Genomic DNA, 10,078 nt, shown 5'->3' on the forward strand with positions numbered 1-10,078 from the left:
CCCACCCACACACATACCACAGCTTCTGCTCTGTAGCACGAGACCCCAGGGCAGGGTCAGAGCATGCTTCAAATATTGGAAATACCTTGCTCCTGCCAACAGGCCCAACTTTGTTTCAATCAGACTTTGGGGAAACTCATGACAGAGGGCATTACTGAAAACAGTAGAGCAGTTAGTTAGCAGTCGGTGAAGGCTAACAGGTGGGTGTGATATCAATAGAGGCACACCAGCTAGGAGCTTAACAGGAAGACCAAGGCAAGAGACAAAGGGAGCCCTTCTAAAATCACAGTCATCCATGATGTTCAAGAAGACTGTGTGCATGTCCAACTCACTGCCTCTGACGTACTGGAGAGGGAACTTCTGAGCTATGAATTCCTGGCTGAGCAGGAGACAAATTTATAAACTTGTTATGTGTCTCCAAGTCACACACAGATCCAAAAGTAAAAAGTAAGAAACTTACTAGTTCAGGGGTTTAGGCACAACCTCTGACCAATCAGTGGCAGACCACTAATCTGTGTGGACTGGGGATAACCCCTAGGAAGCCAGGCTGAAAAATTTAAAAGATGAATAAAAAAATAGGAGCAAGGAAATAAGAGGCTGCACAAGTCAGGGGAAATAAACTAATTCATTGAATTAGCCCAGCCATGTTACTAAGCAAATAAAGAGGTGAACAATAAACAGATAAAGAAAACAACATTTCAGAAAGGGGCATCAGTATCCAGAGTGGTTACAATATATTATCTAAAATATCAAGTTTTTAACAAAAATTTACAAGACATTAAAAAAAAAGATAAGAAAGTGTGATCCATCCACAGTAAAAAAGAAAGAAAGAGAGAGAGAAAGAACGAAAGCAGGCAATAGAAACTGCCTGTGAGAGGGCCCAGATGTTGGACTTAGTCGACAGACTTGAAAGCCACATAATAAACATGATCTAAGAACTAAAAGAAACCATCGTCAAAGAATTAAAGGAAGGGATGATGACAATGACTTACCAAATAGAGAATATCATGGAGAAATAGAAATTATATAAAAGAACCAAATGAAAATTCAGAAGTTAAAAATTATAATAGAAATGAAAATTTCACTAAACTCTATTAACAGTTGATTTGAACAAGCAGAAGAAAGGATCAGAGAACTTGAAGATAGATCAATAGAGATGAAGCAATCTGAAGAACAGAGAGAACAAAGGAGGAAAAATGGACACAGCCTCAGAGAAATGTGAGATGCCATTAAGCTGACCTAGGCTACACATATATGAAGACCAACAAACTCCAAGTAGGGAAAATGCAAGGAGATCCACATTCAGACGCACATCAAAGTGTTCAAAGCCAAAGATAAAAAGGAAATGTTGAAAGCTGCAAGAGAAAAACTACTCCTCATGTACAGGGGAATTCCAATAACATTAACAGCTGACTTCTCATTAGAAACAAGGCAGGCCAGGGGCAGGGAGCTGCTGTATTCAAGTGAAGAAAGGATAGAACTGTCAACCAAGATTCAGCAAAACTACCTTTCACAAGTGAATGTAAAATAAAGACATTCCCAGATAAATAAAAACTGAGAGATTTGTTGTTAGCCGACCTGCCTTATAAGAAATACTAAAGGAAGTTCTTAAGGCTGAAAGCAAGTAACATTAGACAGTAATATAAATGTACATGAAAAAACAAAGAGCATTGGTCAAGGTAATTTTGTAGGTAATTATAAGAGACAGTATAATTGCGTATTTCTTGTTCTTTCTCCTCAACTTATTTAAAAAGCAATTGCATAAAACAATATGTATATTGTAGGGCTTATAACATATAGAAATGTAACAAATTTGACAATAACAGCACAAAGGAGGCAAGTGGGAATAATGCTCTATTGGAACAAGGAAATGACACCAAATGGTAACACAAATCTAGAGAAAGAAATGAAGAGAGCCAGAAATGGTTTAATATAACAAACTCTATAAATACACACTTGTTCTCCTTTTTCTTTCAGTTTCTTTAAAAGACATAAGATTATAAATAATTATAAAAATGTATTGAGTTTGTAACATACATAGATATAATGTGTGTAAAAATAATGGCACAAAAATGAGTGGAGGAAATGAAGCTACATAGTAGAAAAATTTACGCATCTTACTGGAATTAAGGTAGTATATATCTGAAGTAGACTCTGATAAATTAAGATGTATTGGGGCTGGCCCAATGGCCGAGTGGTTAAGTTTGCATGCTCCACTTTGGCAGCCTGGGGTTTCGCCCGGTTAAGATCCTGGGCGCAGACATGGCACTGCTTGTCAGGCCATGCTGAGGTGGCGTCCCACATAGCTCAACCAGAGGCACTCACAAGTAGAATATGCAACTATGTACTCGGGGGCTTTGGGGAGAAGAAGAAGGAAAAAAAAAACGATTGGCGAGAGATGTGAGCTCAGGTGCCAATCTTTAAGAAAAGAAAAGATGTATTATAAGCCCTAGAGCAAGCATTAAGAAAATAATTATAAAATATATAGATAAAAAAATCATTAATGGAATTACAATGTTATGCTAGAAAATACACCCATTTAATGAAAAAGAGGGCAGTAAAAGAGAAACATAGGAACATTAAAGACATGAGCCATATAGAAAACACAACGCAAAATAGAAGACGTAAATTTAACCACATCAATAAAAACATTAAATATCAATGGATGGAACAAACCAGTAAAAAGGCGAGAGTGTCAGACAGGATTTTAAAAAGCAAGATCCAGCTATATGCTGTCTAGAGGAGACACATTTTAGATTCAAAGATAAAAAACATTGAAAGTAAAAGGATGGCAAAAGATATACTGTACGAACGGCAATCATAACAGAGCTAGTATACTATACTAATACAGACAAAATAAACTTTAAGACCAAACAAATTATGAGAGATAAAGAGGGACGTTTCATAGTGACAGAAGGACTGATTCAACTGTAAGATACAATGCCTATAAACAGACATGCACCCAGCAACACAGGCCTAAAGAACACAAAGCAAAAACGGACAAGATTGAAGGTAGAAATAAGTAATTCAATAATAACAGTTGGAGAATTAAATACTCCAGTTTCAACAACGCATAGAACAGCTAGGCAGGAGATCAACAAAGCAATAGAACTTTAACAATTCTGGAAACACTCAGACCTAATGGACACCTACAGGGCACCCCAGCCAACAGCAGCCGAAGACTCCTCCTTTCCAAGTGCAAATGGAACGTTCTCCAGGACACACCATATGTTAGGCCATAAAGGAAGCCTCAGTAAATTCAAAGAATTGAAATCATACAAGTATCTTCTCCAAACATAATGGAATAAAATTAGAAATCAATAACAGAAAGAAATTTGGGAAATTCACTATTATGTAGAAATTAAGCAACATACTCCTAACTAACCAGTGGATTAAAGAAGAAATCAAAAAGGAAATTAGAAAATACTTTTAGATCAATGAAAGTGAAAACACAGCATACCAAAAATGTGACGTGTTAAAGCATTGCTCAGAGGGAAATTCATAGCTGTCACTGCTTATACCAAAAAAGAAAAATAAATAAGACATCCAGATTGGAAAGGAAGAAGTAAAACTCTTCATGTTTATAAAAAGCCTAAGGAATCCACAGAAAACCTTTAAGAGCTAATAAATTATTTCAGCAAGGATGTAGAATACAAGATTAATATAAATTGTGTTTATATATGCTAGGAATAAATACTCTGAAAATGAAATTAAGAAAACAATTACATTCACAATAACATCAAACAAATTAAATACTTAGGAATACATTTAACAAATAAATGTAAGATATACAATGAAAACTATAAAACATTGGTGAAAGAAATAAAAGAAAATCTAAATAAATGGAAAGACATCCCATATTCATAACTCAGATGACTTAGTGTTGTTAACATGGCAATCCCCACTCCCTCAAGTTGATCTACAGATTCAACACAATCCCTATCAGAATTCCAGCTGTCTTTTCTTGCATAAATGACAAGATGATCCTAAAGTTCATATGGAAATGCTAGGAACCCAAATTAGCCAAAATGATATTGAAAAAGAACAAAGTTGAAGACACACTTCCCAATTTCAAAACTTAGCACAAGGTTACAAGTAATCAAGATATTGTGGTATTGGCATAAGGATAGAGATATTAATCAATGGAATATAATAGAGAGCCCAAAAATAAACTCCTACATTTGTAATCAGTTGATTTTGACAAGGTGTCAAGAAAGTTCCAAGGGGAAAGAATAGTCTTTTTCAACAAATGGTGCTGGGACATTCACACACGCATGGGATATCTACATGCAAACAAGGAAGCTGGACCCCTCTCTCATACTACACACAAAAATTAACTCAAATTGATCATAGTTCCAAATGTATGAGCTAAGATAATAAAATAAATTCTTAGAAGAAAACAGATTAGTGGTTTCCTAGGATTGGAAAATGAATGCTTATGGGTATGGAGTTTCTCTTTGGGGTGATGAAAATATTCTAAGGTTAGACTGTGGTAATGGTTGTAATGGTTGCAGAAATCTGTGAATATATTAAAAGTCATTGTATGCTTTAAAGAGGTGAATTTTATATTACATTAATTATTTCTCAATAAAGCTGTTTTAAAAAAGAAAAAAGAAGCTGGCATCTGATTAAAAAATGGGCCTAAGACTTTTACAGGCATTTCCCTGAAAAAGTATACAGCTGGAAAAAAAATATGAAAAGTTGCTCCACATCACATGTCGTCAGGGAAATGCAAATTAAAACAACAATGAGATACCACTACACACCTATTAGAATGGCCAAAATCCAGAACACTGACACCACCAAATGCTGGTGAGGATGTGGAGCAACAGGAACTCTCATATATTGCTGGCAGGAATGCAAGATTGTGTAGGCAATTTTGAAGACGGTTTGGTGGTTTCTTACAAAACTAAAAACACACTTACCATACAATCCAGCCATCACGCTCCTTGATATTTACCCAAAGTTGTTGAAAACTCACATCCACACAGAAACTTGCACATGGGTGTTTATAGCACTTTTATTCATAATTGCCAAAATTTGGAAGCAACCAAGATGTCCCTCAGTAGGTGAATGGATAAATAAACTGTGGTTCACTCAGGCAATGGAATATTATTCAAGGCTAAAAAGAAATGGGCTATCAAGTCATGAAAGACATGGAGGAACCTTAAATGCATATTGCTAATTGAAAGAAGCCAGTCGAAAAAGGCTACAGACTCTATGATTCCAACTATGAGACGTTTGGAAAAGGCAAAACTATGGAGACAGTGAAAAGATCAGTGGTTGCCAAGGGTTGGGGGTAGGGAGTAGGGATGAATAGGGGGAGCACAGAGGATTTTTAGGGCAGTAAAAATACTCTGTCTGATACTATAATGGTGGATACGTGACATTATACATTTGTCCAAACCCATAGGATGTACAACAGCAAGAGTGAATCCCAAGGTAAACTATGGACTTTGGGGGAATATGATGTGTTAATGTAGGTTCATCCTTGGTAAAAAATGTACTATTCTATGGGGCCAGCCTGGTGGTATAGTGATTAAGCTCATGTGCTCTGCTTCAGCAGCCTGCAGTTCGTGGGTGTGGATCCCGTGCGTGGACATACACACCACTCGTCTGTGGCAAATATTCCACACACAAAAAAATAGAGAAGACTGGCACAGATGTTAGCCCAGGGCCAATCTTCCTCATAAAAAAAAAGTACTATTCTGGTGAGTGATGTTGATAATGGGGAGGATACGCTTGTATGGGGCCAGGGGGTATATGGGAAATCTCTGCATCTTCCTCAATTTTGTTGTAAACTTAAAACTGCTTTAAAAAAATAAAATCCAGAAAAAAAGTTTAAAAGATTGCCGCATTAAAACACAGATTGCAATATTTTGGGGCCGGCCCTGTGGCTGGGTGGTTAAGTTCATGCATTCCGCTGTGGTGGCCCAGGGTTTCGCCGATTTGGATTCTGGGCACGGACATGGTACCGCTCATCAGGCCCTGTTGAGGTGGCATCCCACATGCCACAACTAGAAGGACCTGCAACTAAGATATACAACTATGTATGGGGGGGATTTGTGGAGATAAAGGAGAAAAAAAAAGAGAGAGAAGATTGGCAACAGTTGTTAGCTCAGGTGCCAATCTTTAAAAAAAAAAAAAAAAACCCAGATTGCAATATTTTTAAAAAAGAGGATAGTCAAGTGGTCAATAAATATATGATAAGATGCTCAGCTGCATTAATCACTACGTAAATGCACAATAAAACCACATTGCGATTGTACTACAGACTGACCAGAGTGGCTACAATGAAAAAGACACCAAACACCAAGAGTTGGCAAAGAGGCAGAGTGGCTGTAACCCTAACTGGCTGGGGAGGAAATTGGTACAACCACGGCAATGGCTGTACTCCTAGCGTCACACTCAACAGAAGTGTGTGCACTGGGCTCACCTAAAGACACAGACAAGAACGTTCATAGAAGCACTCTGTGTTTGTTTGATTTTCATTCTAAATCACCCCAAACCTGAAACTGCCCAAATGCCCATCCACTATGGACTGGGTAGAGTATGATATAGACAAACACGGACACATCAATAATAGTGACATGAATGATCCAGACACACAAAATGGATTGTGGAAACCAATGAAGACCAACTCAATGAGAACCACAAAGGTGATTTATTCAGAGCCTGCTGCAGCGAGGGGGTCAACTGCCATCCCTCGTGCTTGGCCGAGACTCAATGTAGGCAGGGCAGTGGGGAAGTTCTGTAACAGAAAAGGAAAGGCTCAGGGGCGGCCCGACGGAGGCGTCTGGCTCGGGGAAGCTGGAGGCGGCTATAGGGGTGGAGCGTCCCACGGGATTGGCTAGGGGAGCACATTTGTCTTTCCCTGGCTGGTCCTAAATTGAAAGTAGAGAGAAAAATTAGAGAAGCTGTCAGTTATTATTCAAGTCCTGGCCATTTGGGGCCGATTGTTACAGAAGTTCCCGGACAGCTTCTTGGATTGTCACAGAGATAGCAATCTGGCTTCCTGCAAGTCTGACTTACGGCAGCTGGCTTCCGGGGCTGTTTATTTCAGATAATGGGGTCGGCTTCCTGGGCAGGTGGCTGCAGGTGCGGGTCAGAGCTCCACTTTTACACACGGTCTGCCATTGTCCATTTGTATATTCGGTCTCTCAGACACAAGGAGAATGCTGACGTGAGCGATCTACACCCACAGTGTAGACAAATCTCACAGATGTAATATACACTGTCTACACTGCATGGTTCCACTACACCAAGTATAAAATAGGCAAGATTAACCTCTGGTGTTGAAGGCAGGCGAGGGGAGCCCCCAAGGTTGTGGCTGACTGGGACAGGAGCAGTAATGTTCCATTGCTGTTACAAAGCTGGGTTCAGTCTGTGAAAATGCATGGAGCTCTCCCCTGGCAATATGTGCACTTTGCTGTATATATCTTAGACTTCAAGAAAACATTAGAAAAGGTGGTGATGAGAGAAATATACGGAGCTTCAGTAACAAGGTTTGCAAGATGTTGAAAAGGAAATCCATGGGTTACTTTTTTTTTATTAAATATTTTGCTAAAGATGGTTTGGTATTTAAATTGTCCAACTGACCTACAAGAGTTGTCTTTCTTTGATATCCAAAAATAGTAAGAGTAGTGACTGTAATTTCCACGGCTTTGGCAATGGCAGGATGAAAGCTGGGGCTGTGACAGGAGTGCCCGGGAAGAAAGAGAGCAGAGGCATCTGGGGGCGTCCTGGCATGGGTGTGCTTTCAGATGCAATTCTTTTTGAGAGAAACTGGATCTCAAGGATCCACGATGCAGTGTTTTACAGCAGAACTGGCATTTAGAACAAACACACCCAACCCTTTGTTTAAGCACAACACTGTCCAGGGCATGTCACCACCAGAACCCCAGGGCCCACCCAGCCAACAGCATTTGAGTTTGCACTTAGCAAGAGCTCTGGGGGGTTCCGGGAACATTCCAGTTTGACAACTTCTGCTTTAAACAATCCCGCTCCTTGTACAGTCACCAGCTGCCCCACCCAGCAGTGCTCATATTCCACCTACTGAACCTTAACAAGCCTTGAAGTCCACCTGGAGCGCCCCACCCAAACCTCCGGGAACACTCTCCCATAGCAATTCCTCTTTCTTGATCTCCCATGGCCTGTTGTGTTGACACCCCTTACTTTCCCACCGACGTCTCCCACCTCTGCGTTGCTCCCTCCTCTGTTTCTTACCCAGGTTGACTGAGCCTGGGTCCTGTGTGCAGAACGGAAAGCACATCCCAGGTGCCGGGACCGCCGCCTGCTGGTGCCTCCAGCCGTATTACAGATGCTGTTGCTCTGGCTCTCCTTTCCCCTGGGGAGGCCTGGGCGGGAGTCAGTGCCCTCTCCAGACTCACTCCGACCCTCAGGGTGGAGAGCATGGAACAGGTGCGTCTACTTCAACCAGGTAAGCCCCTGACAGCTTCCTCTGGATGAATCAGTGCATGTTTACAGTCATGGTTACTGTTGTTTTAAACTTGCTGATAGCAGCAGGTGGCTCTGGTAATAAGATAAAATGTAATTTTAAACCTTGTAGAATATTGCCCCCAAGGAACTTAACGTGTTTCCCGTTTATCCTCAAAACCCCCTATGGCGTTCACAGTTAGAGAAGGGGGTTGGAGAGGTGTGGCCCCTTGTTCCACAAAGCACAGGGGTTAATGGTGCATCGCAAACACGCAAACAGCCCCAAACAAATGTATTTTTACAGAAACTATTCAGAAATCTCTTGACATGCATTCATTTACTTTTAGTTTCTTGACTTTATTTCTAAGAAGTGGCACGAGGAATCTTAGCTCGTGGCTTGGGCAGAAGCGAGCTCTGTGAACTCCATCCGCCGATTCGCCAGCCCCGCGCTGAGAGCCCCCTCTAGAAGCGCACGGCACGTGGGGAGCCCCCCAGTCCAGTCCAGCCGGGAAGACGCAGTGGCTGAAGTGGTGACAAAGGCCTCGCGCAGACTCTGGAGCCTAAGAAGCTCAAGTCTGTTCACATTCAGCCTCGCTTCACCCTTGATGTGGGGCTGCTCCCACCGCCCCCAGCGACTGAGAGCAGCCTCTGGCGGGTCCCTGCCCCCGGGCCTGCGCTGCTGTCCGTCCCGCCTGCCCTGCGGAAGAGCGCCAGCCCCGCGCCGCTGTCCTGCTCCCGCGCCCTGGGGACCGAGGTTTGCAGAGCTGGGAGGGCACGTGTCCGGGCTCTTACAGAGTTAGGGACACGAGGAACCCCTTACCCTGGGGCATGGGCTTGTGCTTCTCCTTATTCTGGAGCCTTCCAGGGCCCGTGGGCCCCTGTGTTCTGAGCTTTCTCGGAGCCTCTGAAGGCTGTGCCGTGCGCAGAGCCCTGGCTCCCAGCAGCGCAGGTGCAGGCCTTGCCACGCGGGTGCCTCGTGTTTAAACGGCCCCCCCACGGTGAGCAAGTGTTGAAACCCCCATCTCCCGGAGCCCCTCCCAGTTCCCAGTGTATCAGCGATGAGTAACAATGTGCAAAATGTGCTCCAGCAAAGACCCCAACCCAGAGGAAGAAACGGGAGGGTGTGGATAGTGGGAGGGCGGCTGGAGATTTCTAGTAAAGGTGACCCTGCGCCAAGAAGGCATAATTAAAAATTACATGCGATAAAAAGAAAAAGGAAAGGAAAGCATGAGCTGTGGTGGAAACCAGGGTCCTTGGGGAGCGGGCTGGGTGGATCCCCAAGCCCACCGCCGGCGCCCGCGGGCTGCAGAGTCCACGCACCAGACAGTGACACGTGTGAGCGGAAGGTAGCATTTCCTTTATCATATGCCATAAAAATAGCAATTTGCAGAAGCCCTGTGGCCCAGTAAGGAGGGGGTGCCTCTCCCGATAACGTGGCGATGACAGAGAGGCCTGCGCGCCGGGGTTCGCTGGGGGCGGCGGTGGCGCATAATAAATAGCCGGGAGTCGAGGAGAGGACGGTGCCGGCGCGGCTCCTCCTCCAGCAGCCAAATAACTCAGGCCAGGCTCCGTAATTAGGCTGTGTGAAAATATGGGATTAATTAGCCGGCGCCCGGGCACGCGGCGCTGTCACTGCAGGCTG

Source organism: Equus asinus, chromosome 7 (genome assembly GCF_041296235.1).
Source record: "Equus asinus isolate D_3611 breed Donkey chromosome 7, EquAss-T2T_v2, whole genome shotgun sequence".
Classification (NCBI taxonomy): domain Eukaryota; kingdom Metazoa; phylum Chordata; class Mammalia; order Perissodactyla; family Equidae; genus Equus; species Equus asinus.